A 26,998-nucleotide genomic window follows, 5' to 3' on the forward strand; every position below is an offset into this window, starting at 1 on the left:
TTTGAAGTGCTGCAATGAGTTTCAAAGACAGATGGCTTTTCTGTCCACCTAATTTATACCCTACAAAATAAAAGGCGTTACGTTTTTCCTGCTCACACCCATCTAATCAAATTTTGTATTTAATAAAATAAGCCCACACCTTCGCTCTCAACGCTGATGTAAAATTTTAATTATGAAAGTACTGCTACATGTTTGGACCCATTATTTTATTAATTCAGATATAGTTTCAAATATTTGGGGCAAGATTACCAAATCCTTATTCACACAGAGTCGAAACGTCCTCTTCAGGCAGTCCCATTTAAGGCAGTGGGATGACTAGTGGAGTAAAGTGCTGCTTAACATTAGTAATGGTATTAAAATCTGGCTTACAGTTTGTTTTTGGGGGGGCAGGGGATCATTTGTATTTTGGAAACCAACAGATATTTCAGCTGCGTACTTCATCGATGTATTTATAGACCCTTCTGCATAATCTTGAGTTGGTGCTGTTGCCAACTTCAATTGCACAATGAACATTTTTTATCTTCCATATCTGGAAACTTTCTCCCTTTGCTGCCTTCCCCAATCCAGACTTTTTACAGCAAAATTATCTTAGCTGAATCTCATTTTACAGACAAGCCTAAATGATAAATCCAAAATATAAATATAAAGAGTGTGGAATATATTTTGTAACTATGAGATCTGACAAATACAAATAATGTAATCCACCTGACTTTTGGTTAACTCCCTTCCCCATCCCTTGTCTGCATGCTGTCTTCCCTAGGCCCTGATTCTGCCACTGTTACTCATGTTGAGTAGTACCTTAATGTCACTAGAACTATTCATGGAGTAAGCCACTACTCACTGTTAGTAGAGTTGGCAAAACCAGGGCCCTATACTGTAAACTCTTCAGTACAGGAAGACAAAGCCCTTTCATTTGCCTTAAGTCACAATGCGTATTTGTAACTATAGAAATGGTGATAATATTCTGCACTTGTTTCACATATGTAACTCCTATTAGTATCAATGGTAATGGTTTGGAATGAATGATCTGCAGCATGGTTTGGAGAAGAGAATTTCCGCTGCATTGATTTAAAAAACAAAAAGGAATAGCAGCTAGTAAATTCTGTAGCAGAAATCCAATGATCATAAAAATGGACTGTACTGTATGATGCAGATCAGGAACACAAGAGATTACTGAGAGAATAAATATTCTATAGAAGTCAAAATATTCAAAGCAAAATTATACCTTGATTGCTGACCTAATGCATATTTCAGTTTCCATTTCAACATCAGATTGCTAATTAGTCTGAACTCAAAGTGCCAGAACTTCAGCCCACATGTTTCCATGCAACACTCTGACAGAGCAGAGATGCTCTAAAGACCCTGGTATTAAGGAAACCCTTGCTGGTGCAAATTAGGTGTGATGGGACCATTACAAACCAATGTAATTTAGAGCAGTGGTTCTCAACCAGGGGTCCAGGGCCCCCTTGGGGGCCACAAGCAGTTTTCAGGGGGTCCGCCACGCAGGGCTGGCATTAGACTTGTTGGGGCTAACGGCAGAAAACCAAAGTCCCGCTGCATGGGGCTGAAGCCTGGTGATCCAAGCCTTGCCACCCAGGGCTGAAGCCGAAGCCCGAGCAAATTAGCTTTGCAGGGTCCCCTGTGACATGGGGCCCTGGGAAACTGCCCTGCTTGCTACCCACTAATGCTGGCCCTGGCTCTTATATGCAGAAAAACAGTAGTTGTGGGCCGTGGAGTTTTCATAGCATGTTGGGGGTCCTCAGAAAGAAAAAGCTTGAGAACCCTTGATCTAGAGCAATCTACCTACCTATGCATTACTAATTTATACTCCTGAGGGAATTTTACGCTACTGTGCATGCGCAGAATGTATGTCCCCTACAGATTTCTTTGCTTCCCTGCAGAAAAATGACTTTCTGATGGGGAAGCAAAGGGAAGCCACAAGAGCAGTCATGTGAGCCTCCCCAGCAGTACGTTTCAGGTGCCCAGGGCAGCTGGCAGAGAGGTAAATCACTGTGGGGCAGGAGGCAGAACTGGGAAGGACCCAGATGGTGGCTCCAACCCTGCACCGGACTCAGTTGCTAGTCCCAACTGGGCTGGGGAGAACACTTCCCTCAGATTTCTCCCGCAGCTGCAGGAAGCCCTGCAAACTCCCCCTCTTCCCCACACCCCCTGATTCCTGCACCCATCGCTCCTCAGCTGCAGGGGGACAGATCCCTGTACAGAGAGCTGCTCCCCCATCCACCCAACCTCTGTGCATCCAGAACCCCTCATACCCAGATCGTCCCGTCAAGCTTCAGCCCCCTGCACTCAGAACCCTCCCGTGAGCCCCACTCCCCCTGTACCTGGACAACCCCAATAAGCCACCCGCACCCGGATCCTTACCCCACCATAAGAACATAAGAATGGTCCTACTGGGTCAGACCAAAGGTCCATCCAGCCTAGTATCCTGTCTGCCGACAATGGCCAATGCCAGGTGCCCCAGAAGGAGTGAACCTAACAGGCAATGATCAAGTGATCTCTCTCCTGCCATCCATCTCCACCCTCTGACAAACAAGGCTAGGGACACCATTCCTTATCCATCCTGGCTAATAGCCATTAATGGATTTAACCTCCATGAATTTATCTAGTTATCTTTTAAACCCTGTTATAGTCCTAGCCTTCACAACCTCATCTGGCAAGGAGTTCCACAAGTTGACTGTGTGCTGTGTGAAGAACTTCCTTTTATTTGCTTTAAACCTGCTGTCCATTAATTTCATTTGGTGGCCCTTAGTTCTTGTATTATGGGAACAAGTAAATAACTTGTCCTTATTCACTTTCTCCACACCACTCATGATTTTATATACCTCTATCATATCCCCCCTTAGTCTCCTCTTTTCCAAGCTGAAAAGTCCTAGCCTCTTTAATCTCTTCTCATATGGGACCCGTTCCAAACCCCTAATCATTTTAGTTGCCCTTCTCTGAACCTTTTCTAATGCAGTATATCTTTTTTGAGATGAGAAGACTACATCTGTATGCAGTATTCAAGATGTGGGCATACCATGGTTTTATATAAGGGCAATAAGATATTCTCCCTCTTATTCTCTATCCCTTTTTTAATGATTCCTAACATCCTGTTTGCTTTTTTGGCAAGCACTGGGAGGTAGGCGGAGGAGTGGGGACGCGGCGCACTCAGGGGAGGAGGTGGAGGTGAGGTGAGGTTGTGGGGTGGGGAGGGGAGCTTGGCTGCTGGTGGGTGCAGAGCACCCACTAATTTTTCCCTATGGCTGCTCCAGCCCTGGAGCACCCATGGAGTCGGCGCCTATGCACTGAACCACAACCACCTTCAACCTGGACCCCCCTGCAGAGTCCCATTACCATTGCACCCAAAACCCCCAACAACCTCTGTGCATCCAGATCCCCTCCGCACCTAGATCCCCCACTGAGCTGCCTACACCCAGATTGCCCCACACAGAACCCTCTCAACCCATACCTGGATCCCCCCATATTGAGCCCCTCCACACTTGGATCCTGCCTTCCTGAGCCTGCCTGCCCACACCTGGTGCATCTAGCATGGATGGGCAGGGCCCTGGGGTGTTTCTGGGGCTTGTGATGTATCAGGGTGGAATGCAGCCTCACCACTGAGTCTGTGTCCCAGGGGGGTTGTGGGAGCTGCACAGTGATCTCCCATCTCTGTGCTCCCCAACGCCATGGTGGAGCCTCCACATTTATTTGTCAAATAAAATTTGTAGAATTTTAAAATATTTTGCACAGAATTTTAATTTTTTTGGTGCAGAATTTTTAAATTTTTGGTGCAGAATGCTCTTAGGAGTAACTAGTACACTCGTCAGCATCATATCTAGCTACCACAGATCTCTTAGCAATTTAATCACTTGTTCACTCTATACCAAGGTCTCTTCCAAGATTGCTGATTTCCAAGTTTCTCAAGATCACTGAATATTTGTGTGGAAGATTATCTTCCCACAGAAGTTTTCACTTTTTTTTTTTTAATTTTTTTTCTAGCGTAGGTTCCTTTGTATTATTTTTTTGTTCTCACAGGTATCTGCAACTCCTTCCAGTTCAGTATTATTGGTGCATTTCATTAACATGCTATTTCTTCCAGATCATTAAGATGCTAAATAAGGTAGTACCCAATACCATATACTTTTATTAACCTACTCAACATGTTCCCCAAACGCAGAAGGCTGATGCTTGTAGTCACTGTATCCTTTGCTTACACTCTATCATCCTGATTTCAACCCACATGACAGTGCCCCTAACCAAAGTGGAAGTTTTTGTTAAAAATAAAAAAAGGTTAGAATTGCACAAGCATAAAAAAATACTTCCACACATTAAGATATAGTTTCTAGTGGTCAGTGGGTGTCACTGAAAAATGCTTCTTGACATCAAAGAGAAAGGACTTGAGCAACTACTACACCAAACTCATAATAAAAGTTATGAATGTTACAGTGCTGCCTTCATACTGCTAAAGACAAGGGATTACATTTTTTATCTCAATGTACAGGAATATATGCCCCAGTACCACAAAAAACAGTGGCTGACACTGAAAGGTGTCAGGGGTAGCCGTGTTAGTCTGGAGCTGTAAAAAGCAACAAAGAGTCCTGTGGCACCTTATAGACTAACAGATGTATTGGAGCATGAGCTTTCGTGGGTGAATACCCACTTCGTCAGACGCATGTTATATGTCATGCGTCTGACGAAGTGGGTATTCACCCACGAAAGCTCATGCTCCAATACATCTGTTAGTCTATAAGATGCCACAGGACTCTTTCAGTAAAAAGCAACAAAGGTGTAGAAATATTAAGCAACAATTAAACATTGATTACATAATGAAGATATGATGCTACATATCCATCTTATGGTGAAGAACAAATAGGATTATTTTACATTCAGAATAAGCATCTACTATACTAAAAGGCAGCTTTTTAAATTTATATTCATGTTACTTTTTGAATATATAGGGAAAGTGGGTGGCTTTTCCTTAATTTGGTCTTTGGAGGAAGCAGTTAAAAGTGTAATATGGAGAAAGAAATAGTTTATCTAATTAGTGATTTAAAAAGCAGCTACATATTGAAATTTGTTCTTGTGTCACAAATCCTTGTGCATTGAGACAATACACACTTTTTTTTTTACAATAAACTAGATGAATTAGCTACTTTTTATGCTTTTATGATAGTCAATTAAAGAGAAAGGTGGAGAGTGTCAGTTCTGTGTGGTGCCACCATTATGTTTCATACACAAATAAACTGAAGTCAAATAGCTAACTACAACTATTCAGGGACTTTTACCATCTCCATATTTGATTTCTGTGTACATTTCTACTCTCCACTAATTTCTGCCTTCTGCTTATAACAATTTTGCTTAGATCATTTTCTTTTCTTTTTTTAAATCAGGCATTTGAGACCACTCCCAATTCACATAACAAATTCTAAGGAGAAAGCCATACATTGCAACAATATTGACTACTGTACTGCACTAAGGGCTTCCACCTGCCTCCACTGGAATCAATGGGAGCACCACCACTGACTTCAATGAGTGCAGTGTCTGGCCCTAAGCAACTCTGTAAGATTTTAAAGCTATCACAATATATTTCCACAGTAATTGTAACTTTTATGAGTTAGCCCTGCAGAACATAGAGGATGTCAATGATGTACATTTTATTTAAAGTATATGTAAGATAAAGAACTGATCTGTGGAATTTAAAAGAAAAACCACAATGAGTAACAGGACTGGTACATGTTTAAACTCAAGCACATTGGTATTCAACTTTTCTACAGTGCAGTTTCTTACACAGTTTTTTTTATGGCACAGGTGCAATGCTGGATGTGAAGGAAACAGAATTTTATGAAACAATATGAATTAGTTTTTCTATGCACTCTTAAATAACTTGATTTTTGTTTTTATTATGATTTTACTTTTGAGAAGTACTGCAACAGATCTCTCTAATCTTCTAGGATGATGTGCACAAATCAGACTCCCAAATGTCTGTAAAGATAAACTAACTTTTTCTTAGCCCTGGAGGTTGTTTTTAAGACATTCTCAGTTCCCATATATAGTTCTATGCAATATTTACAGCAAACAGAAAACAGAATATGTAGACTTTCCCTTGATCATTCAGTCTTAAGTTGCTAGTCATACTATCTTAGTTCTCTTACATAAGAGTAACATAAAGTGCAATATATGAGTTATTCTAAATGGACCAAAAGTACATTTAAAGTTTCTGGAAAAGTTCACTACATTTATAATAGGCTTAAAATAAAACCAATATTACTATTTTATTTATTATGCAACATACATTTACTCTTCATAAAATATTGAAGAATATTGCTTCCTACATCAATAAAAAGTATACAACACAGGAAGAAAGAAAACCTATTTAAGAAAATGCTAGCTAGAGTTACCGAGTATACCAACAATTATCATAAAAATGCAAGAAAAGAAAATATAGATATGTTAAGCAATCCTAAAATCTTCTTAAGCCACACATTGTGCTTTCCTACAGAGAATTTTAAGATGAAAAATAGACCTTGAGGGTCTTAGACAAGCCTGAGGCAATATAAAGAAAAAGGTCAAACACTCTGCTAAAAAGGACCGTTATCTTCAGAACAACAACTTATCAGCCAGCTTGCAGCCCTGCTTATTTACAGTTATTGGTCCCAGAGGAAGTGCACTTCAGCACAGGGCACGATTACTTTGTAATGAGTTTGCCAGAAATGGTAAAGGAAACTAATTTGTAACAATGTGCTGTTCTCTGCACATGAACTTTCTCAGACACTTTTTTGTCCAGCAATGAATAACTAACTTCGACCCTCCTAATAAGCAGTGAAGACAGAAGTGCACTAAAAATGTATGAGTTGCAAGCATGAATGTGTTGAAATATCAGTGATTATCCCTCTCAGCTGTCCATTACAGTACTCATGATGACCACCAGTTCCCCTGTGGTGGCTATACAGAATGCAGGTTTCAGGGGGTAGATTTAGGCATGAAAATTAACACCATTTGGAAGAAAATAGCCTGCACCTGTCACAGATTAGCAACAAAAGGTCAAATGCCTCCTTTTACACCTAGAACACTTGCATATTGTATGCCTTGCTTATAGGAGCATAATTTTGGTTTGCTTAATACAGAAAAGTAAGCACCATGGTGAACAGAGGGGGAAAAAGAATTAAACCTTAGCTAAAAGCTATCAATAAATCTATTGTTCAAGATACATATGAATGGAAGTAGCTCAGGCAATCTCTGTCTCTAAAAGAGGTAGTTTTTCAAAAAGAGAATTATACAAAGTGCTCCTCCGTTTTTGTCAATACACTGCCAGGTTTTGAAATACTATTTTTCATCCACACAATAAAAATCTTGACAAGTGAGCAATAGAAAATCACTAATACACTTGCAGCTGCATTTCAATCTATACAAATTCTTTAAACAAAAACAACCAAGGAACAGATTGGCACAATAGAATAGCATATACATCATTTTCATTATTTGAACCTGAGATCAAGTCCAAGATAGCCAAGCTATACTTTCATAGAACTATATTTTTAAAAAAAACCTGAGGTAATATATGGAATGTACATTAGTCTCAACTGAATTCTTCCTTAAAGACCACAAAATACATGGAGATGATAATGTGAAGTAATTTTATTTATGCATTCTAAGGAAGGGGGAAGAACTTCAGGTACAAAGATCTACAAAAACTTTCTTCTGAAAGGAGTGCATCTAAGAATACCAGTTCATAAATTCCTCTTGGTTTTACATAGAATTTGTAAGAGAGAGCTTGATGAGGAAGAGGTCCAATGTAACGTCTACAGATAACTGGATTTATAACTAGACAAAAAATCATGGATAAGTGACCATGTTTGGAAGCTCTGACTCACGTAATGTATTGTTACTTGATCCACTGCTCACAATACATATCTGTCAAATCAGAATTATCCCTGAAATTTTGAAGCATGTGTCTTGAATAGAAAGAAATGCAAACTGCTACATCTTCATCATAAAAGCACGCACACAATCTTTTGTAATTTTAAGTATACTTTCATTTATACTGTTTATACCAGTAATGCAAATATTAACCTGTGCAGTACAAAGTGATACCTATACTGCAATTAGATCAATGTTGTGAAAAAATCATCTAAATGCTCTGCAACTGTACAGTATCCTTTGAAAGGCCTGAAGCTTCACCTAGAAAAAGGAATAGTACTGCACGTATTTGGCTGTGAACCAAAAATCCAAATTGCCTTAGAAAAATATTTCAGAGACTGTTTTTATCAAACTAATAGAATTATATAATGCAACCAAACTACAGAAGCCAACATTTTCAAAAGCGTCCACTACTATTGTATGCCTCCATGTCAAGTTACTAACTGCTGCACAAACTATTTTCCATCTCCTTTCCTAATTCCTTGCTGCTTTTTTTTTAAAGGGACTTTGTTATCATAGTGACATCCTAAAGAGAGATAAATTAGTTGGTTTAAGTGAACCTTCTTGCAAAACGGGAAGATTTCAGAAAGGAAAGAAGAGAACCTGTTTCATATGCTAAATATGCCTGAGAACATGGAGTATTTTAGTATTTAGTGGGGAAGGGCCAGATCGCCTCATTAGTAAGGGTAAGTTGGTAGGTGCAAGTCAATGCTTAATTCATAGAAGCAAGGACATCCTGAGCTGCCTTGGATGGGAATAAGACAGTCTGATAAAGTCTAACTATGAGTGACATCATATGAGAATTCTAGCTTCTTACACTTTGTCTGTACAATATACATCTAAAATTATTAAAATCGTTATTGGCTTTTAACAAAATATGTGGTGAGGAGGGGGTTCTATTCAATGGTGCCAGGGTGTTTCCTGAGTAGGGAAAAATGTGAGACAGCTGGAGCATGCTAATGTTAAAATCTGTGGGCCAAATTCTCCTCTCATTTTTACCAGTTTTCCACTGGTGTAACAGTACTGATTTTAATGGCATTGCTCCTGATTTATACCAGTGAGAGAAAAATCAGGCTTTCCATAACCTTTTCAGGATAATACTGTTTGGGCCTTATTATTCCTTTAAAAGACACAGCCTCACAAAGGAAAGGCAAATGTGGCAGCAAAGTGCATTAATTAATGTCAGTTCCTCAGGGCATTCTGCCTGTGTAGCATCTTGGCAAGTAGATGTTTCGGTGGTGCAAGGGGAGCATGTTCGTGATCCTACACCTCCTTTTTGACAAATAAATGTGCACTACACCACATCAGCTTCCATCTGCCAGCTGCTGTGGAAGAGCCATGGCAATAATTACCTGCCTTAAACTCTGCCAGCCCCAGGCTATCCCGAAACTCCCCACTACTGAATACTTCAAAGGCTAAAATGTACTGCTGACTAAAATGTCCTCTTTGTCCCACATTACTGATTTTGCTGTCACTCTTTAAATGGTCTTTCTAAACCCCCAAGTTCTCAACTTCAGAGATGTCAGAATGCTGTAGCCACACTACTCTCTTGCTCATGAAAGTTGGCCAATATCTCTGACCTCAGACCTGGTTATGCCCACACTCTCTCATCCTGTTCCTACCATGCTGACCTTTTCCCTGTCTCCTCTTCTTGTCTCTTTGCAAGCTGAGGAAGAGAGGGAGCCAGTATTTTAATGGTACTGCTGCATCTGTCTGGAGCTCTCTCCCTACTGCCCTCTGAAACAGCTAAATTATTACCAACATTAAATCTCACTTTATGAATGACTCCCTCTGTAAAGTACTTAGCAACACCGTTTATGAAGGATTCATATTCAACACTTTTTCTTAAAAAAGGGACCAGGAGCAAGATCTCATTTTCCTCACATTAAGTAGTATGAATATTAAAGTATCATTGTTTCATTTCATTTTTGTTTAGATTTAACAAATAATTTAAATCTGGCACATCAAACATTGTGGAAATCATTTCAATAGATTTTGAATTTCAAAAGCTGATTTTAAACACTTTTGAGAGAATATGTATGATGGCAATGTGTCCTACCGGACAGATCACTGGGCTGGGACTCAGGAAACCTGGGCTCTATTCCTGCACTGCTACTGGCTTCTTGGGTGACTATAGGCAAATCACTTCACCTCTCTATGCCTCAGTTTCCCCATCCATAAATGAGGATAATGAAATTTGTCTCCTTTGTGAAGCACTCTGAGATCTACTGATGTAAAGCAATATGTGAAAACTGGGCATATATGAATCCCTCCATGTACTCTCCATGAGAGCAGGAGGATGCTAGCAATCATGCATTATGGAGCTGTTTCAGTATGTGGTTGCTTTATGGGGATCATCAGGCCACTTTCCATACGTTCTAACTCCCCACTCCTACAAAAAAATATTCTTCAAAAACCTTGGGAAAGAAGCAATGTCCCTTACCTGGAAACCTCTTCAAAGCTGGAAGATGATGAAGCAACCACCTGATGCCCTCAAAGTCCATTTGGGAGGAAAGCAGAGCACCCAATCTCAGCCTATAGTAAGGCGAGACCTCAGAAGACATTTAAAGGTAATGCAAGATGAGGTCATAAGATGAAGATTGTTAGGGGTCTGAAGCTGTAGAAATATTCATGATTGATTGTGGCTAGAACTAGAATCTGAACTCACTCTGATTTTGCAGAGATTAAGATTTCTACCTGAATTGGGGCACTACTTGTCACAGAGTTGGGGGAGACAAGGCCCTGCACCACCGGCTTCCTGCGATTCACCATGACTCTCAGCCAACCAGTAAAACAGAAGGTTTATTTAGACGACAGGAACACAGTCCAAGACAGGTCTTACAGGTACAGACAACAGGACCCCCTTAGTTAGGTCCATCTTGGGGGACCAGGGAAGGCCAGGAGATCTGTCTGGCCTCCCCTCCATTTTCCCAGCCAGCTCCAAACTGCAACTCTCCTTTCCCGGGCCAGAAGGTCACCCGATCTCTTTGTTCTCCAACACCTTCAGTTGGCACCTTTGTAGAGGAGGGGCCCAGGCCATTAGTTGCCAGGAGACAGAGTGTCAGCCATTCTCTGTGCAGACAGTATCACAGGAGCCCTCTTGGGCTCTGAAACAATCACACACCCTGTTCCCCCCACCTAGATACCTAAGAAATGCACAGGGAAAATAGAGGCACCCACACAGTATTCAGAGAAAACATTAAGAACATTCCCACTTCGTCACACTACTCACAGTCCATCACTATCACCAGCTAATCTGAACCACTAGGCTGAAAAAAGAAATTATGGCTGTAGACTCTGAATGGAGTGATGAAATTTGCAGTCACTTTGTACTAAAGTCCAAAAAATTGCACCAGATAAGGGAAATTACAAGAAAATAGGGGTGGGGGGATTATAAAAGCTGGAGGACTTTAGGTAGAAAAGGACTGATTGCAAAAGGAGAGACACAAATGAATCTCTGCTTGTTTTATTAATAGAGTATAGAAGACAAGAAAGCCATAAGAAATTCCTATAAGCAAGTATTTTAAGTACATTTTCTTATTGAACATGATTATAAAGGATTTTAATAGGCCAGTGGTCTGAGGAGTGCTTAGGATGGATAGTTTTTGATTCTTTAGACTACATCCTTTCCCCCCAGATGGAAGGTGTCCAGTCACTGGTACCTCAGCATATCTGTAGCCATGACTCTAAGGCTGAAAAACACTAATATTTTTTATTACTTTTGCTTATTTCTTTTGATTTATTATTATTGTTAGTTAATATTTGTAATGCAGTACGATTACAGGCCCCAACCAAGATTCGGGTTCCACTGTTTCTGTACAGTGTCCATCACATTGTGAGCCAGTCCCTGCCCTGCAAACCTTACAATATAAATAATGTAACGAGTTCCATTGTCTATTAATCCTATAGGCCATCTGTTTATATTACTTCAACCCACCCTGCAACTCTCCAGAGCTAATTCAGAAGACTAAACAATAATGTTCAGAAAGGCCACCAAAATAAGTTTATAATAGTATGTCTCAAACTTAATAAAAATGTAAGGGTAATGTGGCAATTACAGAAAAGATTATTACTTACCTGTAATTCTTTTCTAAATGTTTAAGATGTGTGATGGGGCTTAATCCCCATCACCTATACGGTATGTGAGAGAACCTAATTATTTATGGTTCACACAGGAGGTGATCAACTGATTGTCTTCTGGCCAGAGGAGGCAGGACTAGGCTGTATAAAGAGATGAGAGGACTCGGTTGAGGGGAAGAGGTTCAGGAGAGAGAAAGTAGGGAGAGTTCCCTTTCCTTGGAAAGGGTCTGGAGAAAGGTCCAGTAGCTTAGAAGTGGCTCTGTCCAGAAAGGAACTAGACTGGAAAAGAGTCCTGTGCTAGGGTCTGTGGGGACCAGAACATGAGACAGAAGCCCATGCGGGGCAGAAGGTTAGTTTATGTGGTATGCAGACTCCCAGCAAGGAAAAGCCTGGGGGGTCAGTACTCTGAAAAGGGGGAAGAACTGAAATCGAGCCACAGGAAAGGCGAAGGACTTATTGTTTAGAGTTGATCCCCATGAGGGGACTGAACTGTTGTGCAACTTGGCAGATGAGCTGAGCCTCAGAAGACCCGAGCCTCAGAAGACCCAGCAAGGGAGTACAGTGAAGAGACCAGTTGGGCATGGTCACTGTAGAGGAGAAAGTAGCCACCAAACATGCACAAGAGGCAAAGTCCCCTGCATTGCTGAGTCCAGACACACGGGAGCACCCTTGAGGTGAAGACACAGGTTTACAAGATATGAGCTGTACTCCCAACACAGAATTTATCAGGAACTCCAAAACCACAAATTTTGATACCTGCTGTTTCTTCCCCACTGGAGCAGGTGATGCATTCTTTTTCTGCTGAGTGGAGGTGTAGTCCTAGTGTCAGTTCCATTTTAGAACAAGTAATTGTATGAAAAATGGCAATATGTAATCCTTACTCTGCCTTGAAGATAGGTGAGTGTGGACATCTTACCAAACATACTGTTGAAAGGAAAAATTACAGGTAAACATCTTTTCTCCACCTGTATTAGTTGGAAACTAAAAAGCTCAGAGGTCTTTACTGAAAAATCCCTCTGTCGAGACCAACAATAAGGGAAAGAATGCCAATGGCACATTACAGTAAGGAAATGGTGAGCAAGCAACAGTGCTCAAAATGCTTCCATGAGCAAAGCATCAAAATGTTAATATTGCAAACTATGGATACGGCAGGTGTTAGAAGAACTGGTCTCTCAAAAACAAACCCTATAGTGAAATCATAAGAACGGCCATAAGAACTGGGTCAGACCAAAGGTCAATCTAGCCCACTAGCCTCTCTCCCAACAGTGGCCAATGCCAGGTGCCCCAAAGGGAATGAACAGAACAGGTAATCATTAAGTGATCCATCCCCTGTCGCCCATTCCCAGCTTCTAGCAAACAGAGGGTAGGGACACCATACCTGCCCATCCTGGCTTATAGCCATTTTTTGGACCTATCCTCCATGAACTTATGTAGTTCTTTTTTTGAACCCTGTTATAGTCTTGGCCTTCACAACATCCTCTGGCAAGGAGTTCCACAGGTGGACTGTGCAGTGTGCAAAATGCTTCCTTTTGTTTTAAACCTACTGCCTATTCATTTCATTTGGTGGCCCCTAGTTCTTATATTATGAGAAGTAAATAACACTTCCTTATTTACTTCCTCCACACTAGTCATGATTTTATAGACCTCTATCATATCCCCCCTTATCAGTTTGGAAAAGAGAGATGACTAAGTCCCAGTCTTATTAATCTCTCCTCAGATGGCAGCCGTTCCATACCCCTAATCATTTCTGTTGTCCTTTTCTGAAACTTTTCCAATTCCAATGTATCTTTTTTGAGATGGGGCAACCACATCTGCACGCAGTATTCAAAATGTGGGCGTACCATGGATTTATATACAAGCAATATGATATTTTCTGTCTCATTATCTATCCCTTTCTTAATGATTCCCAACATTCTGTTTGCACAGAGGACAGGTTCACACATATGAAGAGTCCATACAATAATGCCTTGCTAAGGGACAATGTATAGTTTTGACCTAATCAGTCTGATACCTCGTCACTCTAAGCCAGGGGTCTCAAACATGCGGCCCGTGGGCCGCATGCGGCCCGCGGAGCTCTTCCCTGCGGCCCGCGGAGCTCCCCAGGGCCGCCCAGAGGGGGGGGCAAAGGGGGCAATTTGCCCCGGGCTCCGCAGGGGCCCCCAAGAGAAAAGCGGAGGCTCCCGCCTCCGCCCCTCTCCTGGAGCCTCGGTGCATAGATCGCCGAGTCTCCGTCCGAGCGCCTGAGCCCCGCCCCGATCCGAGCCGCGTGGGGAGGGGGCAGGGCTGGGAGCTCTGGGCTGAGCGCTGCGCTCGGCGTGGAGCTCCCAGCCCCGCCCCCTCACCACGCGGCTCTGAGCGGGACGAAGCTCAGGCCTCGCCGGAGACGCGCTCGGGTAAGGGGGGGGGGAAGCGGGAGCCGCCGGGGCCGGGGCCGGGCCGTGGGGGGGGGGAAGGGAAGCGAGACCCGCCGGGCCGGGGGGGGGGGGAGGGACGCGAGACCCGCCGGGGCCGGGCCGGGCCGGGGGGGGGGGAAGGGAAGCGAGACCCGCCGGGCCGGGCCGGGCCGGGGGTGGGGAAGGGAAGCGAGACCCGCCGGGGCCGGGCCAGGGGGTGGGGGAGGGAAGCGGGACCGGCCGGGCCCGGGGTGGGAAGCGGGACCGGCCGGGGTGGGGAAAAGAGGGACCCGCCGCCGCCGAAGCGCAGCCCGGTCTTCGGCGGTGGGGGGCCCCTTCTGTTCCGGGACCCGCCGCCTAAGTGCCCCGCCGCCAAGCCACCAAACAGCTGTTGGTGGTGCTTAGCACTTTCCAAGAGGGAGGGGGGAGGAGCGGGGAGCCGCGCGCTTAGGGGAGGAGGTGGAGAAGAGACAGGGCAGGGGCGGGGCCTCATGGAAGGGGTGGATTGGAGGTGGGGCCAGGGGCAGCAAGGGGGCGTGTCAGTGATGCGGCCCTCGGGCCAATGCACTTGTCCTCATGCGGCCCTCGGGGTCATTTGAGTTTGAGACCCCTGCTCTAAGCCAAGAAGGCATAAAAATATCTACCCATAATGCAAGTGTGATGCTTCTCAGGGGTATGCAGGGCTCTAAAGTACCTCATTACCACCTGCCCTTAGTGTCAGGAAGCCTTGTCTGTGCCTGCTGTGTGTCCGTTCCCCAACTCCATCAGCCTTTGGCTACACAAGCACTGCCTTTCAGGCCTTCCTCCCTCTTTATAAGTCAACGATAGGCATGCTCCAACTCCTCCAAGCATCACTCTGGGAGTTCCCATCTCATGATTCACTGAACTCACAGACTTGCTAGTTCCTCTGCTCCCAAAGGAACAGTGTATCCCAGCGTACCAGTTACAGCTTAGACCAGAGGAGAGGAAGTGTGGCTGAAAGGCTGGTTAATGAAGACACCCTCAAGCCATTGGTAAGGGAGCCCTAAGGTAAGGGTGAAGAAGAGAGAAGCGGGAGAGCTCTGGGGAAGTAGCCCAGGAAAATGTAGCAACTCTGGCAGTGAAAGGTTGGCTGCCAACAGCTGCTGCCATTAGGGTCCCTGGGCTGGAACCTGGAGTAGAGGGTGGGCCCAGGTTCTCCCCAACCTGCCACTACAGAAACACCTTCTGGGAGGGGAAGTCAGACCCCTGTCTGGACAGGAGGCTAAACTGTTCTGAAATAAGCCCCTAGGGATAACAGAAACTGTGGGAGTTCTCTCACCAACCTCCTTGCTGGCTTATGATGAAAAGGACTCAGTAGACTGTAACCCTGGCCCTAGAGAGAGAAGGGCTACGCGGAGGGTCGCAGTGAGCCACCAAGGCTAGCATATACTGCCTAGAAGCGCGGGACCCATGGGGATAAGGCCACACAGTATAGATACATAACTTCTTAAATTTTGCTCAGACATACACTTTCACAATGACTAAGATGACCAGCACATTACTAGTTGTTGGTAAAGACCTCACATGCCACCCTTTGGCACACTACTATGTAGACATCCGACCCAAGGAACCTTCTAACTACAAAGCACCCTCTGCCAGTTGGCAACAAGAAATCCCTGGGTCACAGCAAGTATCATGCCCCAGATATTGATGCATTCAGATATAGCCTCTGTGTTAGAGAATGGGACAGGGATAGTCAGGCCTAGTGATTAGAGAAGGATTCAGGCCTACTAGTTGAAGCAGGAGCCAGGAAGCAGAATCAATCCAAGGGTCAGGACAGGAGTCAGGAACCAGTAGCCATGCCATGAGTCAGAACCAGGACCAGCACTAATAATCAAGCCAAGGGTCAGAGCCAGGACTGGAAACCAGTAGCCATGGTAAAGGTCAGAGTCAGAATCAAGAACCAGGGTCAGGGTAAGGAAGTTGGAGCCAGTAGCAAGGACTGAGCAGGAGCAAGGCTGGGAAACAAGGCAGAAACAGGACTACGTTAAGCAGGGTTACAGCAGGATAGTAGCAAGTAAAGGAGCAGCAGACACAGAGAGGATTGCACTGTGGAAGTGAACACATTGTGCATCCAGAGAGCAGCTCCTCCTGCTGCTGCTGGGCTAAAAGCCAGCCAGCTGTGCTTCTTGACCAATAAGGTGGTGTAGTCAGTTAGGTAGCCTGCTGCAGTCCAGCTGCATTTGTTGGGTTGCCAGGAGACTAAATCTGCTGCAGGCCCTGATCCCTGACACTGAAGATCTGGGACTCCAGAGCACAAAATGCCAATTCTCACTATATGTATTGCACCAAAGATGAGGAAATTTCTCGATACTTTAAATGACTGCTTCATGGAGCAGCTGGTACGGGAACCCACAAGGGGAGAGGCAACTCTAGATTTAATCCTGAGTGGAGCGCAGGAGCTGGTCCAAGAGGTAACTATAGCAGGACCGCTTGGAAATAGTGACCATAATACAATAGCATTCAACATCCCTGTGGTGGGAAGAACACAACTGCCCAACACTGTGGCATTTAATTTCAAAAGGGGGAACTATACAAAAATGAGGGGGTTAGTTAGACAAAAGTTAAAAGGTACAGTGACTAAAGTGAAATCCCTGCAAGTTGCATGGGCCCTTTTTAAAGACACCATAATAAAGGCCCAACTTCAATGTATACCCCAAATTAAGAAAAACAGTAAAAGAACTAAAAAAGAGCCACCGTGGCTTAACAACCATGTAAAAGAAGCAGTGAGAGATAAAAAGACTTCCTTTAAAAAGTGGAAGTCAAATCCTAGTGAGGCAAATAGAAAGGAGCACAAACACTGCCAACTTAAATGCAAGAGTGTAATAAGAAAAGCCAAAGAAGAGTTTGAAGAACGGCTAGCCAAAAACTCCAAAGGTAATAACAAAATGTTTTTTAAGTACATCAGAAGCAGGAAGCCTGCTAAACAACCAGTGGGGCCCCTTGACGATCAAAATACAAAAGGAGCGCTTAAAGACGATAAAGTCATTGCGGAGAAACTAAATGGATTCTTTGCTTCAGTCTTCATGGCTGAGGATGTTAGGGAGATTCCCAAACCTGAGCTGGCTTTTGTAGGTGACAAATCTGAGGAACTGTCACAGATTGAAGTGTCTTACTAATCTATTAGAATTCTTTGAAGGGGTCAACAAACATGTGGACAAGGGAGATCCGGTGGACATAGTGTACTTGGATTTCCAGAAAGCCTTTGACAAGGTCCCTCACCAAAGGCTCTTATGTAAATTAAGCTGTCATGGGATAAAAGGGAAGGTCCTTTCATGGATTGAGAACTGGTTAAAGGACAGGGAACAAAGGGTAGGAATTAATGGTAAATTCTCAGAATGGAGAGGTGTAACTAGTGGTGTTCCCCAAGGGTCAGTCCTCGGACCAATCCTATTCAATTTATTCATAAATGATCTGGAGAAAGGGGTAAACAGTGAGGTGGCCAAGTTTGCAGATGATACTAAACTTCTCAAGATAGTTAAGACCAAAGCAGATTGTGAAGAACTTCAAAAAGATCTCACAAAACTAAGTGATTGGGCAACAAAATGGCAAATGAAATTTAATGTGGATAAATGTAAAGTAATGCACATTGGAAAAAATAACCCCAACTATACATACAACATGATGGGGGCTAACTTAGCTACAACGAGTCAGGAAAAAGATCTTGGCGTCATCGTGGATAGTTCTCTGAAGATGTCCACGCAGTGTGCAGAGGCGGTCAAAAAAGCAAATAGGATGTTAGGAATCATTAAAAAGGGGATAGAGAATAAGACTGAGAATATATTATTGCCCTTATATAAATCCATGGTACGCCCACATCTCGAATACTGTGTACAGATGTGGTCTCCTCACCTCAAAAAAGATATTCTAGCACTAGAAAAGGTTCAGAAAAGGGCAACTAAAATGATTAGGGGTTTAGAGAGGGTCCCATACGAGGAAAGATTAAAGAGGCTAGGACTCTTCAGCTTGGAAAAGAGAAGACTAAGGGGGGACATGATAGAGGTATATAAAATCATGAGTGATGTTGAGAAAGTGGATAAGGAAAAGTTATTTACTTATTCCCATAATACAAGAACTAGGGGTCACCAAATGAAATTAATAGGCAGCAGGTTTAAAACAAATAAAAGGAAGTTCTTCTTCACGCAGCGCACAGTCAACTTGTGGAACTCCTTACCTGAGGAGGTTGTGAAGGCTAGGACTATAACAATGTTTAAAAGGGGACTGGATAAATTCATGGTGGCTAAGTCCATAAATGGCTATTAGCCAGAATGGGTAAGAATGGTGTCCCTAGCCTCTGTTCGTCACAGGATGGAGATGGATGGCAGGAGAGAGATTGCTTGATCATTGCCTGTTAGATTCACTCCCTCTGGGGCACCTGGCATTGGCCACTGTCGGTAGACAGATACTGGGCTAGATGGACCTTTGGTCTGACCCGGTACGGCCTCTCTTATGTTCTTATGTTCTTAATAGTCAGTATTCTGAGTTGATACTTAGAAATGCTAAAGTACAATGGATCCTGCATCTTCTGTGAGGCCTCTAAGGACTGCAGATGGGTAGGGCATAGATAGATAAAAGCTCTGAAATATAGTAACTAAAGCATATATACACATGCAGAAATTCCTATTTTAGGCATCCATAGACCCAAATCAGTAGAGTGTGCTATTGACCAGCTGCCAAGAGTGCCTAAGTACCACAGCCCTAAATCCCTGGTATAGTCTGACCAGCATTTCAGCACTTCTCTAGGAGTCCTTGGTACTGTGAGGATGATCACCCCAGAAAGGCCTCCCACAAAGACGTGATGCAAGAGCTGACACTATAGACAGTTGTGCCTAGGATTATGCCTATGCTTTGGTGAGTAAAGCCCTGCTACACGGAAGCTCAGTGTGCAAGAAAGTGTTTTGTCAATTCCACAAAGTTCATTGTTCCATAATCCCCAGTTCATGAAGTCAGAGCTGCTACCTGAGGCCCAACCACTGTGGATCACAGAGTTTGAAGGCAAAGCTTTTCGGGGAAAGGACTTTTTCCTCTTGGGAAATCATCTAAAATCTCATGGGCACTATGAGAAATAAATAAATAAACAAACAAACTAATAAATATTAAAAAATAACAATCTGTATTCTCAACCAAGGAAGCAACCAGAGGGAGATAAGAGAGCATTTACTAGTACCTTATACAGTGAATGTACTATCTACAGGTATGTAGAGGAGAGGAGGCACATCACTCAAAACTGTAATTTTGGTAGGGCCTGCTGAGTCTTACATTGGAAGCACAGAAAATGAGATGTTCAACATACCACCATTTAAATTCTATTTACTACCTGTGTCTCTCTCACTAAGATCATTCTTAGGGAAAAATAATTGATGAAAATTTCAGTCAGTGTACAGGCATACATTTAAACTATGTTTTCATAGACCTCTGTAAAGACACCAAGATGGTTCTAAATAACTTGGCTTGCTGACTCCAGAATCTTTAGTCAGGAATTCTACAGCTAAGATTTTAGTGAACCTCTGATTAAAAGACTTCCATCTATTTCTTAAACCAAAAAATTCCTCATTGGATGGTTACATCTCAGTTATTGAATTTCCCACCACTGCAGGGGCCTTGGGCATCTCTGCTGTGGCACACAATAGTTTAGATTCCTGAGTCCTGTAACACTGTGGTCTAATTCAGCTTGATGGGCTTGGTGAGGGGTGACTGGGGGGTGTTTAGTGGCCTGTGATGCACAAGAGGTCAGACTACATCATCTATTGGTCCCTTCTGGCCTAAATTCTGAGTCTATGATGGGCAAATGTAAGGATAGACTTTTGATTAACCTATCAGATCTGGATGACGCCTTTTCAAGGTCAGTCTGATACTCTATCTAGCTTTCTGGCAAGAAAAGTTTTTACCTAAAAGTCACATACTGTATTTTAATTTAATTTTTTATCAATCTGAATTTGGCCCTCCTTATTATCAGTGATTTACCCCTCATAAAATGACTGATTTTGGGCGGTAGAAAATCTATTCTTGTTCAACAGATTAATCCTATTGCTTTTGTTACCGAGTGGTTAAAATTTGTGATATAATTCATGTATAAACTTTCAAGCAGGTCAAGTATATTTCTAGCTATATCTTCATATTGGAATGATGTACAACTTCACAGCTCACCTATGCCTTTCAATAGGTCCCTGCCTGTGTTTCCAAGTCCTAGAATAGTTTTAGAAAATGAGATTTTTTTTTATTATTCCATTACTATACATTGTTCTGATATTTCCATAGACAATGGAACTTGCTTGCATTCTTCACTCTTCAATAGTTTCCAGACCCCACCTGCTCCTCCCTATTTTTATTCTTTGTTCCAGCCATCAAGCTGTACAGTAAGTCTTCCTTTATTTCCCTTGTTACCATTACTTATAGAATGTCAATCTTGTTTAGATACTGGTTTTACTGTTGTTTTCTATATAATTAGGTAGCACCACAAAATTATATTATCCTGGTTTATTTTTATATTATTGAACAAATTTACAACAAGACTCCTTAATTGTACCTACTTGGGCAAACACAGAACCCAGCTATTTGTCCTCATTAAGAGATTTATTTAATGTTTAAATTCTCTTATTCAATCTTAAAATGCTATCTGGTTGATGTGATTTTTTCAATAAGAATTGATAATTTAAATATTGACATTTTGGATGGCATCAAGATGTTTTTGTTTTCTATTGTGATTAGAACATTTTATTATATTTAAATGTCTGTCCTAATTTTATTTTGTTTTACCAAATCTAGAAACATTTTTCTTTTATTTCCAAGTATTTCAATGTTTGTAGTAAATTAAACATTAATCTTTCTCTGCAAATGTCAAGTGATATTTAAATGTTTTTCTAGCACATAAGTGATTATTAATATTAATGCAATAAAATCACAGCTCTTTGTCCTTTCTTTGATATTTAAGAAAAAATTAAGAATGTCAAAACAGTTCTGCAAAGAAAGAATTCATTGGTCTACCATCCACTCTCCACTAGCTGAGTGGTAAAAAATTGTGAGACAACGTGTTTATAGCATCAGAAAGGGTTGAAAATGAATTAGTCTATCAGTGGTACACTGTGAGTATCACTTCAATGTGCAAATATTCATTTTAATTTAAATCCCCCTTTTTGTCATGCAAATGAAAGACTCTTTGTCATTCTTATAATTAGCCCTTCTTGCACTAAATGAGAATAAAATCTGATCAGAAGTCCATATGGGCAAGGTCATAAATCAAACAGAAAATAATCCATGTATAACTCTGTGAGATGACAAAAATACACAAAGCTCAGAACTGAAGCACAGCAGTCAAGACCCACTCCCAGAAATACTGTAAAATAAAATAAAATATGTTTGACAGGCTAGATTTATTTCCATATTCTGTAGCCCTATAAACACATTTGCTGTTTAGATACAAAAGTTAATTCAGCACCAAGGACAATTCAGCAAGACAAACAGCTGTTAAAATAGTACTACTACATTTTGCCAAACAAAGATTAATTTCACTTAATTTTCTTACTTCAAATGGTGGCAGTAAAAATCCCATATTATAACTGACAACATTTTATATGCTATAAAATTGAACAAAAATTATAATGAAAAATGAAGTTGCTTAGAAGATGTTGAATTTGTATATATAAAATCAAAGTAAGCTATATATTGTAGCACAACTCAAATATAAATGGAATTTGATTCAGCTTATTTTCATTTTCAGAATGGAAGTAAAAAGATACTTTTGAAAGATGTGATAAAATTCTCAATCTTGACCAGCTGTGGTGACAGTGACAGCACATCACTCTACATAAACAGGGAACATCAGCATACTGACTGGACTCCAAACGATGAATGTGGTATTTCAAGTCAAAGAGTGATGATTTCATGCAAATATTGGGAGACAGGGCACTCATGACAGTGCACTGCAATCTGAAGCTTGTGATCTGAGCATTCAAGAGGTTGGCTCTGGACAGAGCATGGATGTAGGAAAGGCTGGAGAGTGGTCTGTGGGAATTCAGGCTCTAGACTGTTTTGCATAAGTCCCAACTGGAAGTCAAGACTCCAGCATTCCATTTTTGGTTCTGCCACTGACTGACTCACTGTGTGGCTTTGAGCAAGTCACTTCCCCTCTTGTGTCTCAGTTTGCCTTGCTGTAAAATTCACATATTTACTCCTACCTCAATGCTTTAAGACTTGATTAAAATTTGTAAAAGTGCTTTGTGATCCTCAGGTGAAAGCAGAAGCATTGTTACTGAATCACATCCCAACTCATACATACCACCAAATTAAAAAGAAAAAAATCTTCAAGCTGAAAACAAACCTGAAAATTTAGGCCTGAATTATGGTTTTTATAATGAAAGCACTTGCTCTAGAATAGTTGTAATGTTGATGCTGAGATACACCATTAAACCACAAAGCACTATGTTAAAGTCAAGAACTAATTTTCAATATTTATGAACTAAGAGTCACCTGTTAAATATTCCCACACAACCAAACATGTAGTTTTACAAAAGGGCAATTTTAGAAGTAACAATTGTGCATGTTCATTTTAAGTTGTAAGATAAAAATAGGCATTTTCGTACACAACTATGAATTCATGCATACAAAAAATGTGCTACTTACCTTTAGGAACTTTTGTTCTCTGACAGTGCTGCTTCCAGAGTCACACAGCTGGAGTCATGTGACTAGCGATGCGGACACAGAACTATTTTAAAAAGGAGTAGCTGCATGTCGCTCAACTCCTATATTCCAACAAATTCAGGTTGAACAAACTATACTAATAGAAGCAGCAAAGAATCCTGTGGCACCTTATAGACTAACAGACGTTTTGCAGCATGAGCTTTCGTGGGTGAATACCCACTTCTTCAGATGCAGAGGGAGCTAATGGGATGCACTACCTCCAATTACAGTTGGGCTCCTAAGCAGTAGGAAGCTGTGAAGGTCAGTGTGGTTCTGGGCAGGAGAACAAGAGTTACTGAAAATGAGTAATCCATTTGTCTCTTTCTCTTTCCAGACATTACCCTCAGAGAGCCCCACTGTAGAAAACTAGCTAGAAGTGAGCTTCCTGAGGAGTCCTGCTGGTTAAACTGCATCCAGCACCTGTTCTTGGCACACAGACAAGAGAAACACAATTTGTGAAGGTGTGAACTAAACTCCACATATCAGCCCTACAAGTGTCTAAAAAAAGCAAATTACAAATAAATGTCCTAGTAAACCAAGCTCTGACACATTCAGACCCAGAGACATCAGTTTGACACATAGCCTTATATCCTTAGACAACAAATATCCTCTTTGACAGGGCAAGAAGGAAGACCCAGGTCCCTACTGTCCCTACTGTCAGCCAGGAATGTCAGGACAGGAGTCAGGAACCAGTAGCCATGCCATGCCAGGAATGTCGATCCAGCCGCCCGCTAGCTCAGGGGAACCCAAAGTTTCAAATGGCAACCTAAAGATGAAGATTTCATCCCAGAAAAATGGGAGGACCCGACTGAGTTGGGCACGAGAGCAGATAGCCTTCTCTGATGGGGAGGAGGGCAAATCTTGATGACTAAAGCAGTGGCCCCAATTCAAGCTCCAGAATGAACAGCTTTACAAGGTAATGTGAGACCCCCAAACTCAAGACACCATTCCTGGTCCTCAAAAAGTTCCGCCAAACAGTTCCCCACCTAGTGCTGTGGTGTGGTTGGGAAAGGAAAAGGCACCAGAGAGGGTGGTCCTTGGATTCTTCTGGCCAGGGATACACAAAGATGTATGCAATTTTTGTGCCCCATCCCCCAAATGCCAGTTGTCAGGGCCCAAAGAGACACTGAAGGCCCCCCTAGTTCCACTCCCAGCGGTGGAAGTACTCAGGTAGGCATGGATTTAGTGAGGCCCCTTGAGAAAAGTGCTTTGGGGTAATGTTACATATTAGTGATAGTGGACTATAGAACACAGTACCCTGAAGCTATCGCCCTCTGCACAATGAATGCATCTACCACTGTGAACAAGATCATGAAAGTCTTTGGGAGGGTTGGGATACCTAGAGAAATACTGATGGAGCGGGGATCCACCTTTTTGTCCAAACAGATGCGGGAACTGAAGATCAAAGCTTTCAAGACCTCTGTTTACCATCCACAGATCAATGGGCTACGAGAGTGGTTTAATGGGACCCTGAAGGCTCTGTTAAGGATATTCTTGGGCACAGACCCTCAATACTGGGAGCGTCGATACTGCTGTCACTGCTCTTTGCCATATAAGAGGTTCCCCAAGCCTCTAGAGAGGTCTCACCTTTTGAACTGTTGTCTCGGAGACAGCCCAGAGGGATTCTGGACCTCTGGGAAGCCTAGGAGGAAGAGGAATCCAGGATCATGAGCTCAATACCACCTGTTCCCCAGCTATGGGAACAGCTGAAAGCACTCAGGGGGATTCGCAAAAAATAACATGGTGAAAGCCAAACAAGTCCAGGAACGCATCTATAACAATAGGGAACAGTTATACACAACTGAATCTGGTGGCAGGATGTTACTGTTACTCCCAACGGCAGAATCAAAACTATTGGCCCGGTGGCAAGGGCAGTTTGAAGTGGTAAGAAAGATACAGCCAGTCGACTGTGAGATCCATCAATTTGGTAAATTAAAAGAGACACAGATATATCAAGTCAACCTCCTAAAAGCCTGGAAGGCTCAGGAGGGCCTACTGATGACACCACACTCACCAGAGCCAGAGCAGGGACCTCAAGCTGTGATGTCTCCAGACCCACACGGAGTTCTGGCTGATGCAGTGAGGACAAATGCTGCAACAGATCCAGGCATTGCCCACAGTGTTCTCAGCCTTCCCTCGGAAGATGCTCCTAACCCACCACTACATCATGAAGATGGCAGGGCAGAGAGTGCACGAGAGTCATCAACCCCTGCCGCAGAAGATGTGGCCAGCACATCCCTCAGCCCACGCCGTTTCCCGCAGCCCCCACTGGCCTGGAGCAGCGAACCGCAGCAAGTGGGAGCTGCAATCAGCCGAACCTGCGTATGCGACAGGTAAACAAACCAGCCCGGCCTGCCAGGGGACTTATTCTGGCTGGCTGCATGTCAAAGGTTGCCAATCCCTGGTCTATACCAATGTGTGACAATGCCATTGGGCTTCCATGGATTGGCAGCCACCTTTCAGTGGCTGATGGACTGGGTACTGCAGTCCCACAATCAGCACGAAGCTGCCTATATTGATGACACAGTCATCTATAGCTGCAACTGGGAAGAGCTCCTGCAGCATGCCGCCACAGTTATTCAGGCCCTCAAGGAGGGCCAACAGGGAATCCTGCTGAATGCCACCTCAGAGGGAGGTGACATGCCTTGGATACACTGTAAGGTGGTGCCAGCTGCACCCCCAGGGCACAAGGTCCAAGCATTGGCAGATTGCTCAATACCATCAACCAAAAAGCAGGTCTGGCACTTGGCTGACTATTACAGTAGGTTTCTACCTGACTTCACCTATTTTGTAGCTCCCCACACTTACCAACCTGGTCAAAGGCACCAGCCCCGAGGTGCAATGGATGAAGGCCTGTGACAGGGCCTTTGGGACCCTAAAGAGCTGGATAATCCAGGGACCAGTTCTCTTCCACTCTGACTTCACGAAAAAAAATGCATTTTGATTTGAGTGAATGCTTCATGCATTTAAGTCCAGAAAGATATAGAATGGCTACTTCAACTACAGATTTTTCCTCCCTGGGTCTATGTCTGTTGGGAGTGGAGTATCGTGGGGACACAGTTTCAACAGCAACAAAATATACATTTTTTGAAATAACAAAATGTCAAATTTAAAAAAAAAAAAAGCCAAGTATGATTATCTGTGGTGGGGCACACTCACCTCTTGTGAGCACCTCTTGACAGCTGGGTGCAAATATGCACTCTCTCTGCTCGTAGTGCCCCACCAGCTGTTGCCCTCATCAGGCAGGTCTTCTGTGGCTCAACCCTCTAGCTAAGTCACACATTGTCTAAAATGGATGAACCCCTTCCGGGGTAACAAAGTTCCTACAAGGACTATCACTGCACCCTTGTTGGTATCTGCAACCCTGCCTCTGGGCTCAGTTCTCAGCCCCTTCTGGGCTAGCTTTAAGTCTGACCCTGCCCTTTATAGAGCAGTGCCCCCAAGGTTTTCTCCCTGGAGACTCTTTGCCTGTAGTGGTTCTGTGATGTCCCAGCTCTCCAGCCAGGTCACTCCTTAATTTCAGTCCCCTTCTCCTGTGAAGGGAAGACAAAGTTCAGTGAAGGGTTGGTGCACTCCAGGGTCTCCAGTCCCATTCCTGGGCCTGTTTAAACTTGCAGGCCCTTTCTTGGGCTTCTAATACAGTGTTTTATCCCCTTCCTCGGGCTTAGACCACTTTTCCGATGGCTGGTGGGAGCACCCAGGCCTGCCCACTACTCCAGGTCCCTACCCAGGGACGCTATAGATAGCAGCCACATGCTGCTTTCCTTTAATGGTTACTGCTGATTTCACTGGGCTGCTTCTCACTTAGTTCCATCACAGTCTTGGGTTCTCTGTTCCCTGTCTGAGCAGCATCTCTCCCAGGCCTCTTTCCCTGTGGAGTTTAACAGACTTCCAGTTCTTCTTCCCCGTTC

At 43.0% G+C, this 26,998-nt stretch overlaps 1 protein-coding gene across 8 annotated transcripts in view; it reads right to left on the bottom strand.

Moving 5' to 3' along the window:
* AGBL4 (AGBL carboxypeptidase 4) overlaps positions 1–26,998 on the bottom strand; it is a 1,358,157-nt gene that overhangs the window by 1,274,938 nt on the left and 56,221 nt on the right. The gene's annotated exons all lie outside the window — the stretch shown is intronic.

This window comes from Mauremys mutica, chromosome 8 (assembly GCF_020497125.1).
Source record: "Mauremys mutica isolate MM-2020 ecotype Southern chromosome 8, ASM2049712v1, whole genome shotgun sequence".
NCBI classification, from domain to species: Eukaryota; Metazoa; Chordata; order Testudines; family Geoemydidae; genus Mauremys; species Mauremys mutica.